Source organism: Trachemys scripta, chromosome 19 (assembly GCF_013100865.1).
Source record: "Trachemys scripta elegans isolate TJP31775 chromosome 19, CAS_Tse_1.0, whole genome shotgun sequence".
Classification (NCBI taxonomy): Eukaryota; Metazoa; Chordata; order Testudines; family Emydidae; genus Trachemys; species Trachemys scripta.
The window spans coordinates 3,797,789-3,817,633 of record NC_048316.1 but is presented as its reverse complement, the minus strand read 5'-3'; the positions used below and the strand labels follow the sequence as shown (position 1 = coordinate 3,817,633).

Here is a 19,845-nt window from a genome sequence, read left to right as displayed (position 1 = left end):
TCCCATTATGCCAAACGGTGTCAGCGTTAATGATATTTTGCATTTCTACAGTCCCTGTCATGTGAAGAGCACAAAGAGCATTGCAGATGCTGACCCTGTGAGATAGGTAACCCGCGCTGGGCAGACAGGTATGATCCCCGTTTTACAACAAGTAAATTTAGGCACAAGAGGCGGTCAGTGACTTATTCCAGCTCACACAATGAGTCGGTTGCAAAGGCAAGACTAGAACCCAAGTTTCCTGACGTCCAGTCCTCTCTTCCCACACTAAACCACACACACAAAGACAATATCTTCAGGAGTTAATTAGGGTGTGCTGCTGCTGAAAACATGGTGAGGTTCACTGGTGCATGTAGCTGGTACGTGTGCCACACAAGTTTAGCAACCACGTAGAATGCTAAGACACCAAAGCTGCTTCTCCTCTTTTATTGCTCCTCACATTTTAAAGTCGTCATTGCAACGCAGACTCTTGCCAAAAGGAACGCTGAAGCCAAAATGGGCCTTTATTATTCATCACCAGCATTTGATAAGATGGCACATTGCAATACCTGCAAAGAGCTTCCTGATAAGAACTGAACTGCTGCTTCCAGCATAGCCAGCAGGTGACAACTACCTGAAAGCAACTCAGCTCCTCCTAGCTTAGCATGGGGTAGGCAACATATGGTCCAGATAAGACCAGGTCAGCATGGCTCCTGTGGCTTGACCAGGTGGTAGCGATTTCCAGTGGAGACCAGGTTGTCACAGCTCCTCTGGCTTGGCCAAGGGGAGATTCCCTTTCGCCTCCCCGGGTGCACACGGAATGAGGGGCTGAGCTTTGCCAACAGCTAGGGGCTGGAGTGGCACAGAAGGATCCTGGATGGGGGGCTCTATTAAACAGTTAAATCCACCCCACTGTCTAGCCTGCATCTGACAGAATCAACAGCAAATCAAATCAGACTGCAGCCTGTAGTGAGCCTGGAAGGGTAAAGTGATTTGCTCTCCACGAGACAAAGACACCCCTGTGCTTTGTGGAGCTCATTTTCCACTGTAACAACCTGTGTTATAAACAGCACCTCTCAAAGACCTCACTGCAGGTGCAAGATGTTCGGGAAGAAAAGCGATTGCTACCCTGGGGGGCTAGGGCCCGGAGCATCACATCGTCTCCAGAGGCTGGCAATACATGGAGACGTATTACTTTAAAAAGAACAGCACAACGGCAGTCCAAACTGAGAACCAGCATTTAGGGAGCGCTCTCTACATTTGTTTTCATTTCATGTCTACTTTCAGTCATTAAACAATCCCTTTCAAACTCAAGAGATACATGCCTCGCAGTATTTCAACCGACTAGAGCCCTTCTTTCCCCGTCTCTCACCTCCCAAATTCCAGCAAAGAAACCAAAGTGAACGGGCTATGGAGACTGAACAACCCTCTTCTCCTTGGAGCTGTCCCTCCAGGTTAGAGGTGAGGCAGTCACCTATGACTCTCACAGGGTTCGCCATCCCAGAGCAGCCTCTCATTTGCTCTAGTTGGTCAGATTGTTGTTATGATTTGTATTCAGCAATGCCCAGAGGCCCCAGTGCACATGGCACTGTACATACACATAATAAGAGATTAGAGGTTACAACCTAACCTGACAAAATGGACAGACTGACTAAGGATGGGAAGAAGGATTGTTCTCCCTAGTTTACAGATAAGGAATTGAGGCACAGAGAGATTAAGAGTAAAATTAATTAAGAATAAAAATTAAGGGTAAAGTTTTTAGAACTGCCTACATGATTTATGAGCCTAAGTCCCATTAAAAGTCAACAGAATTTGAAAATTATCCCCGATTAAGTGGCTCACCCAAAGGCACATGGAGAGTCTGTAGGAGAGCTGGAAATAAGACCTGGATCTACTGAGTTCCAGTCCAGTGCCTTACCCACAAGACCATCCCTCCTCTGACAGCGGGTAGGGAGAACATTTGCTCACACAATGCCATGAAAAACCTAGTCATAGCAGGTGGAACCAGTCCTCAGTTGTGGGGATGAATGGCCAAAGTATCAATTCTGGCATAACTTCTTGTAGGCCCTGAGCCTCTAGGGGAGCTTTGAAGTGCAGTTTGGACCTGCTTGTGTTGATCAGTACTGTTGTGCTGCTGGCCACTGAAGCAGCGGCTGGGTATTTCCTTCCACATTACTTTCATATACATGAATATAAACTCTTTCAGAACTACCAGTGACATAAAGTTACTATATGTATGCCATGTAGCTAACGAGGAGGGATGTAAACGGTCTGTAGTTTGGAGATGAGGCAGCACTGAGAAGCCTCCTCCTCTTATTTTGGCCATTGTTTATATCAAGCAGGGAGCTTAATCTCGTTGGTCCCACAATGTTTAGTTTCCATTAGTTCCACTAGAAATAATTACAGGAACAATATTGGTGATGAATGTGTGTTTAGGAGAACCAGGCACCATCAGAGCAGCACAACTGGCCTTTGTATAGTTAGAAAAATACAATGTGCATTCATTACATCCAAATTGCCAAAAGAAACAAACAACGCTGGCAAAGAATTTTGTTGGAATGGACTAAGAAGAAGATCCCACTGTTCTCAAGAAAAATTCAGTGAAGCAGGCAACAGCATCCTAAAATGGCAGTGCTTTCCAGAGAGGAAATGCCATGCCAACCCTGGTGGGGAAATCAAGCCACCCCCCTAGTTGGGAGAAGTCACATAATTCCAGAGGTCTCCAAGGAGCACTCTCCTTAGACATCTTTGGAGATGTCTGAATATGTATGTGTGAGTGATGTGTAGGGGTATCTCTGAAGATGCATATGCAAGGGAAATCAGTTGACTTCTCTGTTTTCTTAATGGACAAACAGAGTACTGACCAGGTTAGGATTCAATTCACAGAGATGATATTCTGTTGGAAATTCTGAAGTAATTACCCTGGCTTGACTTTCTCCTGCATCCATGCTCAGTGGTAGCAATGCAGGGCCGCCCAGAGGATTCAGGGGGTCTGGGGCAAAGCAATTTTGGGGCCCCCTTCCATAAAAAAAAGTTGCAATACTATAGAATACTATATTCTCGTGGGGGCCCCTCTGGGGCCGGGGGCCTGGGGCAAATTGCCCCCCCCCCACCCGGGTGGCCCTGGAGCAATGAGAACAACTGGCACAGGATCAGGCTCTGCTGGCTTTACATGTATCCTTAGGGGTAGTTTGACTTCTATATTTAGGGGGGCAGCTCCTGTCAGACCAATGGGGCCACGCGTGGGGGGTGGGGAATTCCATGCCTGCAAGAGACTTGCCCAAACTACGCCCATAAGCTCCCCAGAGTAATTCCCAAATGGCTAGTTATAGCTAGAGGGGATTTAAGAATCTGGCCTACTGTGTGTACGAAGAGCGGAGATGGTGAATCAGAAAGCTGTTGAATAAAGGTGGCTTTGACCTGTGCTTCACATATGTTTCACACAAAGGGATGAGTGATTTTTCAATCTCTCTTATTCCCTGAAGAACCAGATGATTAGCCTGTAATTAATAACTTCCATCCTCTTTAGCCACTGGGCTGACAAATCTATCTGGGCTCGAGGTGCCTTTTCTACTTCTGAAGCGTGAAGCTGCACAAGTCTTGTTTTACTTTTTCAAAATCCTAAGGCCTCTTGAAGCTTAACAAGATCCTTCAGGGTTTACATTCATTTAATCCTCTCATTCCAGCAACCTGCCAGGGTTGGGAGACCCCCAGAAGGACAGTTCATTCAAAACAGATCATGGAACAGAGAAAGGCTACTATGGGGTTACGAGGAGCAGTGCATAACTATCGCTCAGAGTTATCCCTACAAATGGATTTCCATTCCACAAGATTAAAAAAGAAAAACGACCCACACGTTTTAATTAAACCTTTTACAATTTAATCTCCTAAACACAGTACCGGTGTACGGAAAGACATGTTATTCTAGAAATTTTTCCAGGGATGTATTTAACCTGGCTCTGGGGAGTAAATATTCGCCTTCCTTGCATTTTCATTAAAGGTCCAATACAGTATATACCGATCACTGGGCAGCTACAAATCTCTTTTGAGGCAAAGGCCAGCCCTGGTAGATACAATAGCCAGACACATGGCAGATCATGTTTTACATATGATCAGAAAATGGTTCTAAAATGCTGCGAACAGCACTTGCTCACAAGCACAAGGAAGAATTATTTTCCCAGCCTTGTCCACTATTAACATAGCCATAAAGATACATTTGTTAGTCAGTCCAAACAGCATTGACTGTGGATTGGTCAGATATATGCCACCTGGAGGATAAAGGTCTCTGTGAGGGACGTTGAGTTTCACTATGCAACAGGAAGGGAGTTAAGAAATATAACCCTTTGGGATTTTGATACGCTTTGAAAGGCCTTAAGAATTTGAAAACCCAACTGATGTTTTAGAAGTTAAAAGGGCATCTTAAGGCAATGAAGTATCTGTCAGGCTGAGTTAGATATGAAGAGAGTAGTCAAAATGAGTTCAGATTAAAGGAGGATTTTTCATGCTGGGGGTAGCCTGAATAAGATTATTAATAAAGAAAAGAGTTTATGAAGCCAGGGTTTTTCTGTCTTCATTTTGCTCATCCTTAAAATGTTTGATGGTTTAATAAGAAGTTTTCGCCTCTTGCTTCGCCTCTTCTGCATAAAATCCTAATCCTATGCTTATTATATCAGTCTGTTGTGGAAGAGATTGCAAGGCCACAAATCTGCAGGATCAAATAGAAGCTCTAAAGGGGAAAAATCCTCATTTAACCCCCAAAATAACAAAAGTAATGGGCTCACACTGAACAAAGTCATATAGAATCTGGCAGGTTCACTTTGCAGGAGATCAATTCAACCAGAGGTGAGCAAACTATGGCCCGTGGGCCATATCCGGCCTGCAAGACCCTCCTGCTCGGCCCCTGAGCTCCTGGCCCGGGAGGCTAGCCCCCGGCCCTTCCCTGCTGTTCCCCCTTCCCTGCAGCCTCAGCTCACTGCACTGTCGGCGCAATGCTCTGGGAGGCGGGGCTGCGAGCTCTTGCCGGGCAGCACAGCTGCAGATGTACTGCGCGGTGGCGTGGCAGGAGTCCCCGGGGGGGCAGTCAGGAAGGAGAGGGGGGGTTGGATGGGGCGGCGGGGGGCAGTCAGGGGCAGGGATTCCGGGGGCAGTCAGGGGGACAGGGAGAAGGGGTGGTTGGATGGGGCAGGGGTCCTGGGGGGACAGTCAGGAAGAAGAGGAGGTGTTGGATGGGGAGCGGGGGGCAATCGGGGATGGGAGGGTTCAGGGGTGGTCAGGGGCCAGGGAGGGGTGGATGGCGTAGGAGTCCCTGGGGGGGGCCCATCAGGGGGTGAGAAGCAGTGGGGGTCAGATAGGGGGCAGGGGCCGGGCCACACCTGGCTGTTTGGGGAGGCACAGCCTCCCCTAACTGGCCCTCCATACAATTTCGGAAACCTGATGTGGCCCTCAGGCCAAAAAGTTTGCCCGCCCCTGGATTAAACTCTTTGTGTTTTAGTTATTTGTATGTTTTATCTCAGAGCTCCTGAGTGTGGTCTTGGGTTTCAGAGTCAAATGAACCTAAAATCCCAAAGGGAGATTCAGTCAAAATTGCCATCTTTCACCACAGTTCACATCAGAAGTGAATTTCACATAATTGTGATGCAAAACCACAAATCAGTCCCAGGATTGCTAGAAAGCTTCATAGTGAATCTCTAGTAAATTCTGATGGATCTGGGTGGAGGTACAAATTTGTCAGTAAGCCTGAAACCACATGAATTTCATAAGGTTTGAGGGTCTGTTGTGCAGGGTTTGTACAGTCTAGTATATTTGAAACTACCATAATTTTCTTCAATAGGGAACTCTCTCTTTAAATCATGGATAGATAATCTAAGTAACTCCCACACAATTAATTAAACAAACTCCCACAAGGAGGGAGAGGGAGAGAAGCATTTTTTTTGCATGCATGTTTGGTAAAATCCATAAAGCATTCAGATTCTACAGCGATGAGTGTGATATAAAGAGATTAACACAGATTCCTGAAGCGTGTAGCTCTTAAAGAATACGACCAGAGGCTATAAAAGCTCTTTACTCCATCACTGAAGCATACTATCCATCTAGAGAGTCAAGATTGCTCAGTCACAAGATGTCACTGGATGATACATCACAATACTTACAACATTCCTCAAAAGTACAGCTGCCTTGTGTATATTTTTCTAATATCATGCTCCCTTCCTTCCCCGTAGGCGAACTGGCTTTTGTTCTAGCTCCATTTTGATTCTGTCCTGTTCTTTCCATTGTTTTACCCTGAATTTATAACTGAGGTAACATTATATTTAGCCTCCCAAATTAAGTAATGGAAGCCCCATTGTTTGGTTCATTTAAAATTGAGCAATGCCCTAAGGAATACTGCAGAGAACAATCCTATAGTAGCAAAGGTATTGACAACGGGACCCAACAGCCCTTTGGCATCTCCGTGAGCCTTAATTTGGTTTTTTACCACAAATACATAGGAATTACCCCAATGCCAAAGCCTGTAACTACCTTCCCAATGCTGTTCCAAAACTCACTGAATAAAAATACCATTGTTGTGACTGCGTAGTACCAATAAGAGTAGGAAATGACTCTCAAAGGGATACCAATGATCCATACTTAGTAAAAAAAAAAGAAGGGACTGAAAGAATGAAACATTTTACCATCAAGGAGTCTGGTGGCACCTTAAAGACTTACAGATTTATTTGGGCATGAGCTTTCGTGGGTAAATAAAACCTCACTTCTTCAGATGCATCGGCTACCTTCTGATACTTTACCATCACGAACTTGCAATCCTCTGGTCATCCTCATGGGCCTACAGCGTTATAGGACTTCTAGGTAAAGAAGGCCACAGAATTCTAATCAACCCCCGAAGTATGGCACTATGAGATTGATTTTGCCTCTGTTGAATGGCCATGAATCAGCTGTCACCAGCAGCCAGGTGTCATGAACAAACAGTGGTAAAGGTTGGTCACTAAATCAAACCAGAATCTACTGAAGTTGAACTAACTAGAAGCAGCTGAGCTGGAGTCAGTCCTAATAGACACACTGAGTGCTTGGTAAAGGAGATTATGTATCATTCCCAGGAGGTTATCATGCACCTTTGAAACAATTCATTATGTTTTACAAAAATGAGATTGTTGCTGGCATTCCCTTGTTAAATATAGTTGGTCTACATTAAAGATTTTATGTAAACCATGTACCACCAAAAATTAAAAGCAGGCCCCACCCAAAAACATCAGTGAATTAGGTGTCAAGAACTTAGTTCTAGAAATCCTTTTGGGTTTTGAGGAGTTTTCAGTAAATACTTTGAGCTGACATTCCAAATAGCTAATCAGTTATTCTACACTGATGTAAATCCAGTGCAACTTCCCACTTCACTTAAGTTAAACCATGTTTTCACCAACGTAACTGAGAGCAGAATCTGGCCCTATAACTGTACATTTGTGAAATATCAGAGCTGCAGGAACTTTTTTTGGGGGGGTTATAAAACCCATTTCTATTCAAAAGTCTCTTGTATTTGTATTTCCGAACAAATTCAAATTCAGTTCAGGTTCACTGAAAGCTCTGAAATCCTTTCAAGTAAACTAGGCCTAAATTTGAGCAAACAAGGGCCAAGTTATCATTTCATAGAAAACTTGCAAATTCTTCATAGTTCTCATATGAAAACCAGTGAAAGTGTGTGGTTTTAACTACATTTCACACTGAATGTTTGGTCTTGTTCAAACTCCAGAACAAACCTCAAAACTCAGAGCGGTGAATTCCATTTGAGTCTGAACAGGAGAAAAATTTTGCAAGAAACCCCTGAGAGATGGCTCAACAGCTAAACATCAAATGCTGTAAGCAAGGTCAGTAGTGTTTGCTTGGAACAGAAATACAACTAGGATCCAGTCATCCACGAGTGACAACAATAATAAAATATCTACTTTCTGATTCTCATGCAATTCAGCAAGAATACACGTAGCAAGTTAAATATTTCAAAAGGCTAAAGTGATAGGGAAAAAAGTTTGTTAACTGAGAGGCAATTCGTTATCTTGTGACGGCTTCTGAGCTAGTTAAATAATGAAGTCTGCTTAAAGGTTTGGGGGATTAGTAAATCACCATTCAACAAATTGATTTATGATGTTGAATATTTGGCAGCTACAGAAATCTCCTACAACAGAACTTAGTAAGTGAGGCCATGGGCACTGGCAGGCATATGCCATTCATACCACTGCACACAATTTTAATTTCCTGCAGGCAACATTTCTTGAGGTTTTTGGGGAGTTTTACAGGTTTTTCATCCAATCTCAGTATCTAACTGCCATGGTAGTAATCATTTATGTGAGGTCAAGAAGCTGGATACAGTCCATATATTCATTTAGATTGCTGGATACATGGGGGGCCTAGCCATTGATAGTGCTATATGTTACCAGGTGATTAGCTGTATTTAGGGCAGAGATTCAATCCCTCACAAAAAGTCGAAAAGCTCTGCACCATGACTGTGAGGCAAACTGGCTGATGCTATAAACCATGAGGTGCAACCCACTGCGCCCACTTACTGCAGCAGTAGATCTATCCCAATACACACAAACCCAACAATTCAGAACATAGTGCAGGTCTAAGAAATCAAATTTGGAAAAACCTGAAGCCTGGAAACGAATTACAGAACCCTACATAATTTAAGAATTTGAGAGGGTGAGGGGAAGAGTTTGAAAACAATGTTCAATTCCTATCTTTTTCCCAATCCTGACTGACAGCATTTCCCCAGCATGAAGCACAGGACTAAATCTCTAGAAGATCCACAGCTAGGAACTGAGATCCATATGCTAGAGAAAAGAGGACCAAGTCCATGTCCAATAGCAAAGCTGTGCTGTACTGCACAATGGTAAAGACATCTGCTTTCCTATTTTGCCACAAACTTGAAACTTGGGTCAGCTGCATAAATAGATTTCTCTGAGGCTCCCAGACATTGTGGGGAACCTGGGCCAAGGTTTGCATGGCTCTGACCCATTTGTGGCTTTAGGTGGAAAACATTTGACATTCAGAATTTTCCATTGTTTCTACCCAAAACATGACCATTTCTGCTGAGATAAGCTTTGATTTTGGAGTTTCAATCCCCAACCCCATCATTCCACATGACCAGTGACATTAACCTTGATACAGTTTCTTTGCTTCTCCCACAACAGTGTCCCTGTCCTCGTCTGCACCATTCCCTATGCATGGAACATCCTTCACTAACCCGCCTGCATCGGAACTATCTTCTCCACTTCCATGAGTCTTCTGAAGTCTCATCCCTATCCTAGTGCCTACGAGAAATTAACGGACTGATCATGGCAAATCTGGGGGACAACAGAGAAAAGTCTATCTATCCTTCCAAAAAGTGTTTTAGCACAGCACCATATTACTGTAGCAAGATTATGGACCCTACCAGAAATAAATAATAAATGTTAACAATAATAAAAGTAACAAAGTCAGACCTGGGGCTGGAGGTGGGGAGAACTGAAACAAATTAAAAGGGTTCATATTAACACCATGCAAACCAAATCACTCAGGATATGCTCAGGTCTATAGATCAGAGAAGATTTGTTTGTCTAAGGATGTCTCTACACTATGAGCTAGGATGATTCCCACTGAGCTAGTACGAGCATAAATAACAGTGTAGCCACAGAAGCATGGATAGTGGCAAGTATGCATATCTGAGCAGGGGACTCATACCCCTAGCTTGTAGTGTAGATATAACCTTTACTATCTTTCTATCACCTAAATCCTTGCAAAATGATTCCCCCCTGACCACACCAGGATTTCCTTTCACTGGCTCTGCTCCAGCTAGAACCTTCTCAGTTTATAAATCAGGTTCAATTTCTGGATAACGGCATTTTCAAGGAACGATTCTGTCTCTAAGGGGCAAATGCCAGAGTCAGTAAAAGCTGGTAATTGGATGCCTATTCTGAGTACAGTGTTTCTTACATTTTTTTAAAGGAATCTGGATTCTTCCAAGAGCCAAAAGTGAGTTGTTCCAAATGGCCACAAATTCACTCTGCAAACAGTCATTTGCTGTGAAAAATCATTCATATGGAACATGGTTATTTCCAATTTATGGTTGTTCATGAGTTCATATATCGGAAGATATATCTACACTACTCTACCATATTATTACATATATGAATGTATTGGATTAATTTAGTGTTGATTAAAAGAGTTGGGTTGACAGCCCCGGATAATGAAACCCTCTAAACACAAACAAAAACAGTACAGGAAGTGGCAGTGCGAGTTACCCAACAATGTACTTCAAACACTCCCTGGAAGAATAATCTCCAAGCATGAGAGGAGAGTTCAGTCCCAATGGCCCATCCATCTCCTGAGAAACCAAAGCCCAACTTGAAGTACTATTGTGGGTTATCTGGCCCAAGGGGAACAAGTAGAGATGGGAAAGCTGGTTTGGTAAAATGAAACCCTTTTGAACCTGCACTGCAGAACTCCAACAATACTCTCTTTTGGGATTCAGAAATGTACTTTTCTCATGCTCACTCACCCATGAATTTCCAGGTACTGGCTGGTACCATAAGCAGAAATGTCATGGAGAAAACATATATTTGTGAGACTTCCAGAAGAGTTTGGCAGATTCCAGCAAATCCAATGAGAATCAGACCTCTATGTGGTTCTCTACCATAGACCTCTTAAGGATCACTAAAGGCAGGCAACGGTTGGCAGATTCATGCAAACCTTCACTTAGGGTTCACAGCTCCTGAGTTTCATTTTAACTTTTGGGTTTGAATGAACCCAGCAACTCAAAAATTAACTCAGCCGTAACTCAGGGTTGATTTGCTGAATCTAGTCTAACTTTGGGGTTTGTAAGGTGAGTGTTGCCTGATTTTGGATTCAATTATCCAAATTGGTTTTGGTTGTAAATTACTCAATTCATTCAGAGAATGAAGTTTTTCACTATGAATCAGAAAAATACAAAGGCTTTTCAAAAGGAAGAAAAACAGTGATTTATAAAAGAATTATAATGATTTGGGGATGGAAGGATACTCTAAGAAAACCCTGCATTTTTTAATGATTGTTTATTAACCAAGTTCACTCCTCCCCTTTTACATTTCAATAATCAAGGACAATTCTAACAGTATTTAATAGCAAATAAAAGACTTCCTATGTTTCTTCTGTAGATTCCCTGCTGACCCTTGAAACCAAGTATGGGTCGCCTAGAATTAATTCAACAGGCTCCACCCATTCTTGATTTCCAAGGTCATATACAGGAAAGTACCCAGGAATTCCAGAAAACCTGTCCCTTGAAAGAAGCTTCCAAGTGTTCTTGGATAAATCAGCATACATCAAACCCACATAGAGTCAACCACACACACACACAGACACACACACACACACACAAAGTTATTAAAGTAATGTGAATGGTCTGATGTAAATCTAGACAAATCCAGTACAACAATTACTGTACTTTCCTTAGTACGTCTTAAATGTACCTCAGTACTGTTCCTAATTATATGTAAAGAATCTCTTAAAAATTCTTAAAGTTAGATTCTTATACCCATAACTGCCAATTAGTAGCACTTTACTCCACAAGTAATCCCACTGAGTCCAATGGGGCTACTTGTAGAGTAAGCTGCTTTCAAAACAAGTAAAGGTAATAGAATCTGACTCTAAATTAGGTAATGCCAATGAATTTGGATCACTCTTTTGGTGCTGGTGTTCATACAGAAAAGAAATTAGTAGTATTCACACAACTTGAGCAGATGCTAGTCTAGATTCCCTCATCCAGCTCTTCCCTCAACCCTGGCCAGCAACACTCCTCCCATTCTAGCCAAACCCACCCTCCCACCCAACTGTGCCAATATACTTCAACCCTGATCTCAAGCACCTCCTGCTGTTCTAGTCCAGAGTCTACTCTGAGCACAGGCCAATTAAGATTTTGAAGCATTTAACTGTTGAAATAAAAAAGTACATTTTCCAAGCAACTTTCTATATTCCTTTGACGTTTCCCAAGCTAGTCTAACATTGTTGCAACTTTCATACCACAAAACTACAATGAATCTGTTGGACGATAAAATGTAGCCCAGGTCTCTGAGGTTCAAACAAACCTGTGAAATGGCTGGAATGGGATTTGCCAAGGAATATATTACTATGGTTAACTTTCCAAAACAATCTGTACACTTTTAAGCAGCGTCAGGGACACACACTGAATAAGACTCTGAAGTTCAAACATATCCTGTTGAAAACCATATTTTATGTAAAACTGAATTCATCTGCTTTGGGAGAGCTTCAGAATTCTTTTCCACTTCCCTTTTATCCCTGCACCTGTGCAGGATTCACTTCAAATTCATTCTCCATATGCAGTTGAATCCACATAAATTTCTCTGCCTCCTTAGAACTGGCAGCAGCTTACCCTCCTAGCCTCTGCTATAGGCCTCTCTTACTGCATTTCATTACCATGTCCTATAAACACCACTTAGCTCAACTGCATATTTATTTCTTTTCTGATATTTTTGAGAAGTTTGAGACTTGTTCCTGTGGCTACTCAAAAATGTCCATTTACATTTATCCACCCTGCATGTATCTTCTATAGAGCCCCGTTATAGATAAGCTAGAGAAGTGGCCACAATGGAGAGATGAAACAGCCCACTGAGCGTGATGCTTTCAGCACTGTCCAGCCGTCAGTGACGGGTTCAGAAGCCTAGTTCAAAGTAGCATCCAAAAGCTGCACATCTTCTTCAAACGTCCCCAAATTATTTCAGCCGCAGACATCAAGCTGCAATGCTGAACAAGTTCTCTCGCCTCCTAATGACATACTCAGCACAGCCTCACTTCAACGCTGTGAAAGTCTCATTACATTCCCTTTTTATAGGCTTGGAAGTCAGAGAACAGCTTTCCTAATATGGTAATGTAACGCCGACAGACCCCAGTCATCGGCAGGCAGAATCAAACCGGGGACCTCTAGAGCTTAGTGCATGAGACTCTGCTGCATGAGCTAAAAGCCAACTGGCTCTTAGCTAAGGCTGTAGAACAGACTCATTTTCTCTCTCTCTCAGTGCTACTAGATGGGACAGAACACCACACCCAGGTGGTGTGTGGGTTATACACTTCCCCTAGCTGAGGAAGCGTGTCCCGAGCTTCATAGACTTCCCAGTTGAAATCCTGGATGAGCCCCACTTGTAACGCCGACAGACCCCAGTCATCAGCAGGCGGGATTAAACCATGGACCTCTAGAAATTAGTGCATAAGCCTCTACTGCATGAGCTAAAAGCCAACTGGCTCTTAGCTAAGGCTGTAGAGCAAACTCATTTTCTCCCTTTTCTAAGTTGTCACGGTGCCACTAGATGGGATAGAACAACACACCCAGGTGGTGTGTGGGTTACAGTAATATTTCCATTCCTTTACCTAATCAAAAGCAGGAAGTGGAAATGGATAAGGAATTCAAAAACAAAATATCAAGTGAAGTTTTGTGAAACTCTAAATGCTTTCGAGAGTCAGATTTTAGTTATGTCTACATTTGAGCTGGGAGGTGTGATTCCCAGCTCACATAGACATACCTGCGCTAGCTCTGCTCCACCTATTCGTTAAGCCCACCCCCCCATGCTGCCATAGGCATATTGCTATTTTTAGGTGCTAGCTTGGCACAGCTAGAGTGGATACATTTCCACGAGCTGGGAATCACATCTCCTAGCTCAAATGTAGAGGTACTCTTTTAGTTGTGGGATGAAATCTGGGGCTGGTTTTGTTTTATCTGAACAGGTCAGCCCATCAATAATAATAGGCTGATTGGTTCCCTAACTACTTGCTCTTGTAAGACTGAGAAAGACTCCCCACTTCACTGGGCCTAGTGACTTTTAATATATATCTGTTTAAATTGCTCTGTTTATAAGGTGATGAAATTTCACCTTGGTACAAATGACACACTGTCACCACCTCAACACATTTTATTTTCAGTGTTGAGGGAAGTGTTGCAAAATAATTTGGAGACAGTATTTGATTCAGTGCCATCATTTCATTACAGCTGCACAACCAGGCTTCTGGCTTCAGATGAATAATACGCTCTCTCAAAATCTTAATATGAAAAACATCTGAATAGCCGTAACATTCTTCAGGACAAGTTTGATGGAGGCTTATTTTTAAAATTTCTTTAAGATTTGCCTCATTAATCTCTGATTGTCAGAAAGTTGCTTGAGACGATACCAGCTCCATCAATAAGAATTCCTGTCGCCCAAAAGAAAGAGAATTGGGGGCAGAGAATACAAAGGGATCCAGAAAGGTGGAGGATGAATATTGGGATATTGAGAGCTTTCACCTCTCGGTCACTAGTCCAAACAAAGTGGTCAGTAATGGCCAGACCAAATGTCATTAACAGTAGATAGCTGTTTGGATTCTCTGTGAAACCAATTGGTTGTCTCAGTTCAGTTTCTAGCAGACAAGTGTCCAGATCCCACAAAACACCTCCAGAATTAGCACTTTTGTTGGCAGTCCCAGCAGAGAGGCCATAGAGGGAATGGACCATGGATACTGAACTGCCCACTAATCCCTTGGAAGGATACTCTTGAGGTCGGGACACAGCAGCAGGGCAGTATGGCAAAGCTTGCCCTCTTGCTCAGGCTGTACCCACATGGCGGACAGACTCCAGAACCATCAGTCTGACACCTTTTCACCAGCAAACTCACTGAAAGGAAATAGCTAGCAACAAGAAAGATTGCTATACTTAATGAAAATCTCCAAACTATTAAAAAAACAAAACAATTCAAGCACATCTGGTACTTTATTTATGGAGAGTCAACGTTCCCAGATGAAAGAAACCCACCAAGTTAAACTGATTACAAAAAATACCCTTACTTTCCCTCTGCCTCTGGGCTAAGAGCCCGTTAACATTCACCACCTCTTGTCTATAAGTGACTTTAAAGGGTCTTGTGAAAAGGCCTGAAGGAAGCATTAAGAATGAAGGGTCCCAAGTCCATAGCATCTGTCTGGGTCCTGAACAATGGCTGCCCCTTATCAATGTACAGTTTCCCCATTCTAAAACACACACATCAAGCAAATTCTGGGTGACCCTAGGCACTGAGGTGGTAGAGATCAAGGAACTCGACCGTCAAGGAAGACAGGAATGTCTTTGTACATTATTCTTACAGGCCAATAAAAAGCAAATGCAATGTGGACCACACATGTCAGGGCACCAGCTGGGTTATTTGTGAGTGTCCCAAAACATGACTGCACTAGAAAGGGGGAGGAGGGAGCAAATCTTGGTTTGCAATACTTGAACAACAACATTAGAAAAGCTGCCTCTGCTCTTGGCTGAAGTTTGTTAACGGAAGCTGTATTCCCTTAGCCCGCAAGTTAGTTGACAGGGTCCCCTCATGAAGGCGAAGGAAGGATGTTGGTGAAGGAGATGGTCTATTCTTCAAATGCCTTACTAAAGAAAGAACGTGTACGGACTTGAATTTAGTCACAGATGAGCAGGCTCGCCGTCACAGCTTGCAAAGCTGCTGGAGCGCTGCAGTGAGGTGTTTCAGGGTGCATGGCATTGTGCACCAACTCCAAGCCCCTGCGTCGGTCAGGACGGTTTTCCTCTGTCACACAGCCTTCCTCGCATTAATTGAGTGAAACTCGTGTCTGTGAAGCCCAAACGGGCATCAGCATCGATGGAGGTTGGATGGCTCAGTGGATGGGTTACAGAAATTTTCACACCTATGTTGCTGGTTCCAAATTCCAAGGGGGGAGGGATAGCTCAGTGGTTTGAGCATCAGCCTGCAAAACCCAGGGTTGTGAGTTCAATCCTTGAGGGGGCCACTTAGGGATCTGGGGCAAAAATTAGTACTTGGTCCTGCTAGTGAAGGCAGGGGGCTGGATTCAATGACCTTTTGAGGTCTCTTCCAGTTCTATGAGATAGGTATATCTCCATATTTGCAAATTGGCTCAGGCTGGCAGCCCTTGAAAGTCCTTACTATCTGGGTAGCTGCTTGTGACATATATGAAATGGATAACTGCCCGCAGTCTAGTTGCCAGTGGACTGGGATTCACATCAAAAGTGCCACCCAATCTGTCCCTCGGTAGAGAGACTAAGAATTGAATGGGCCCAAAGGCGCGCAACTCTTGGAGGTACTTTATTTAGAAGCAAGTGAGGGACTGCCAGTGCTGGTTAGAGATAGGACTCAAGTATGTCTCGTTAATGGGATTCTGCTTCCCAACACCAAAAATCTCCCTAAAAATTGGAAAAACAATCACATTTTAAACTGTGCATCAAAATCATGGATAGAAGAGGCTTTATATTTGTATCCAGATATTATGAGAACCTCATAGACCTGCTAATCCCATTGGAATTAATAGCTTTCTGAAAAGATTTATGTTTAATGTGCACATCATAATATGTGATATTCTTAAGACGAAGGACTGCACTGAAAAATGTTTTTAAAAAACAGCAGAGCTTTTTCAACTGCATTTGGTTGATGTCCCCAATGAGCAAATAAATACGTAAGGCTTACATCACAGGGTAAAGGTTATGGAAAACATTTCAGATACATGTGAAAAACTCAAATTGGGTTTTGGGGACTATCCCTTTCTCCATCACAAAAGGCCTGGTCTCTTGTTTCCATCTGAAAAGTGTTCATATGTCTGCCCAGGCTCAGATTAACAGTAGGGATGGATGGGCTGTTTCAAATCAAATGAAAGGCAACCAGATTCCTGGAGCAAAACTCAAACAAAGCCCTTGTATGAGGCCTGAAAATGAGTAACTTTTTGTTGGTGGTGGTTTGCTTTCTCATGCTCCCTGGTCTAGTTGCAAAGGAAAGAGGAAACACCAAACTCCAAGAGAGACGGTTCTTGCCCAGCCCAAACCAGCAAACACTGGCAATCCCAGGAGCCAGTCCTGGTCACTACTCCAGTTCCTACTCCACACTTTCAGGGCACGTCTTCACTACCCGCCGAATCGGCGGGTAGCAATCGATCTATTGGGGATCGATTTATCGCGTCTAGTGAAGACGCGATAAATCGATCCCCGATGGCTCTTCCGTCGATTCTGGAAATCCACTGCGGCAAGAGGAGGAAGCGGAGTCGACGGCGGTGCGGCAGCGGTCAACTCGCCGCCATCCTCACAGCCAGGTAAGTCGACCTAAAATACACCACTTCAACTACGCTATTCACGAAGCTGAAGTTGTATATCTTAGGTCGACCCCGCCCTGTAGTGTAGACCTAGCCTTAGATGCTTCTTTGAACCCACAGAGAGTCTCACCCTTCGGTATTTAATATAGTTCAACATTTCCCACTTTGGCATTGATTCAAATTAGCAACAAAATTGTAGCAAAAAAAGCATTTACAACATCCTCCCACACACATCAGCTGCACTCCATGCCAAGAGCTAAGCGCTGACAAGAGGAAAGACAACATCTATCGTGAACCAGTTTCATCATGAAGTTTCAGTGTTGTACAACATACCCGGAATCTGTGGCAAAACACACATGCAAGGCTGCCTCACATATCTGGACCCTCCCCACAGCGTTGCCCAAGTTCACGTTCCATTGATGCACAAAGGTTGCTTGCCCGCTGCTCCCCTTCTATGCACGTACTAGCAATTGGAGTGACACATATCTGTGCATTCCCAGAACCACAAACTTTAAAGGGAGAATCTCCCAGGCTCTTGATTTCCACAGAAGTGTGATGAGGCAGCAGGACAAAGAAGAGAGTTGCCCCAGTACGGAACATATGCCCTGTCCGTGTGCACCAATGTACTAAAACCTAAAAGAACAATATCTCATAACACATCATCCTCCAGTTGGCTTGGATATCACGGCATCTCTCCTGAACTAAGAGGCATTCTCACATTAACAGTCTTTGCTATAGCCCAGCCAAAGCACTAACTAACAAATACTTCTGGCCACTGAACAGCTAACAACCACCTGCCATGCTTTCAGCCGTGATCTCCAGCACCATGCGCTACGTTAGGGGACCTTGAAATTTGACTCCATTAAGTAAGCCAAAGTTTTTATATCTTTTCAATATAAAGTAACTTCACAAAGCACTAACTAATCAGCAAACGAACTTGCATGGACATTTGCTATCCAGTCACTGTGCACTGCTCTCATTAGCAGCTATTCTGCTAGACAGCCTGGCTGACTAGATAGCGGATAGCTGTATTTGGATGACTGCCTAATGGTTACACTCTTGACTGAGCAGGAATCATTTTGAGGCGGCCCAGAGGTTGGAAAGTACTTACTGTCTCTTGCCACATCGTTGCCTTGTGTGGGCCATACTGGATTTTGAAAAGTCTTAGTTTCCAAATCGGTTGGGAGTAGGGGCAGCATGTTCTAGTCCCTTTGATTAGAGCCAAAGGTGAAAAGAAAGGGCCTGGGGAGGGAGTGCAGCTCACCCTCTTTTGCGGAAAGCAGACTCCTGCATCCTCTGAACTCACTCCAATTTATCAACATCCTTCTTGAATTGTGGACATCAAACCGGACACAGTATTCCAATAGCAGTCACACCAGTACCAAATACCAAGGTAATATAACCTACCTACTCCTACTCAAGGTTCAAGAGGCTATTTCCCCATCCTCATTACTGTATAAATCTGCTATTAGCCCATGACAGCAGTCATTCATACTCCTTGCTCGGTATTGTACCAATCTTATTCCAATTAAGCAGTAAGTCACTCCAGATTCATATATGAGCCTAATCGAACCTGGAGCCCACCTGCAATAAGGAGACCAGAGGGATAAACAGCACAGAGGGAGAGGAGCCATTTAAGATAAGGGCCATTGTTGGCACAAGAGCTAATGGCTATAAACTGGCCATCAACCAGTTTAGGTTTGAAATTAGATGAAGTTTCTAACCATCAGAGGAGTGGAGTTCTGGACCAGTCTTCCAAGAGGAGCAGTGGGGACAAAAAAAAAAAAAAAAGTAACTTGTCTTAAGACTGAGCTTGATAAATTTATGGAGGGGATGGTATGATGAGATTGCCGACAATGGCATATCCATGACTGCTACTAGCAAATATCTCCAATGGCTGGAGATGGGACACTAGACAGAGAATTCTTTCCCAGGTGTCTATCTGGTGGGTCTTTCCCACATACACTGATCACCATCTTTGGGGTCAGGAAGGAATTTCCCCCCAGGTGAGATTAGCAGAGATCCTGGGATATGTCACCTTCCTCTGCAGCATGGGGCATGGGTCACTTGCTGGTTTGAACTAGAGTAAATGGTGGATTCTCTGTGACTTGAAGTCTTTAAATCAAGACTTGAGGACTTAAGTAACTCAACCAGAGGTTATAGGCCTATTACAGGAGTGGGTGGGTGAGGCTCTGTGGCCTGCAATGTGCAGGAGGTCAGACTAGATGATCAAGATGATCCCTTTGGGCCTTAAAGCTATTAGTCCATGAGACATTAGGCAACAGAGCTCCTACAGAAGGTGACCAGTGTTGGATTTACTGCCACAGTTTTGATTTCACTTATGGAGTGAAAGATGTAAGGTGAATTGGACACCAGATGCCTTCTTTAAATTGACAGAAAACTGTTCCTAAAATTTTCAATCCCCTACTGGACTGCTCCCTTCTGCCTTGTCAAAGCCCTGTCCTGATTCTTCTGAGTCTCACAGTAATCAGCTCTGGGTGAATTCCAAAGGCTGAGCAGTTTGGCTAAGATACTGAGAGTCTGGATATCTATATGCAGCTACTCTGCATTATCTGAATCACCTGTCTCTAGCAGGTTCCCTAACGCTGACTGAAATCACTTGGATTCTTCTTTGAGTTAGAGTCCCATCACAGGCCTTTCCCCCAAGGTCTCCATTCACCAAGCAAGAAGCAAAGTAAGAAGCTTGCTTGTCAAAGTCTGTTAGGAGCAACATTTCCTTTGCACACTGGGAAAAAACCCAACCTAGACGGACATTGGTACAGTTCACTG

The 19,845-nt window shown here is 43.6% G+C and overlaps 1 protein-coding gene across 1 annotated transcript in view; it reads right to left on the bottom strand.

The window, feature by feature from the left end:
- Nucleotides 1-19,845, bottom strand: part of MEGF6 (multiple EGF like domains 6) — a 245,461-nt gene that overhangs the window by 118,417 nt on the left and 107,199 nt on the right. The window lies entirely within an intron of this gene.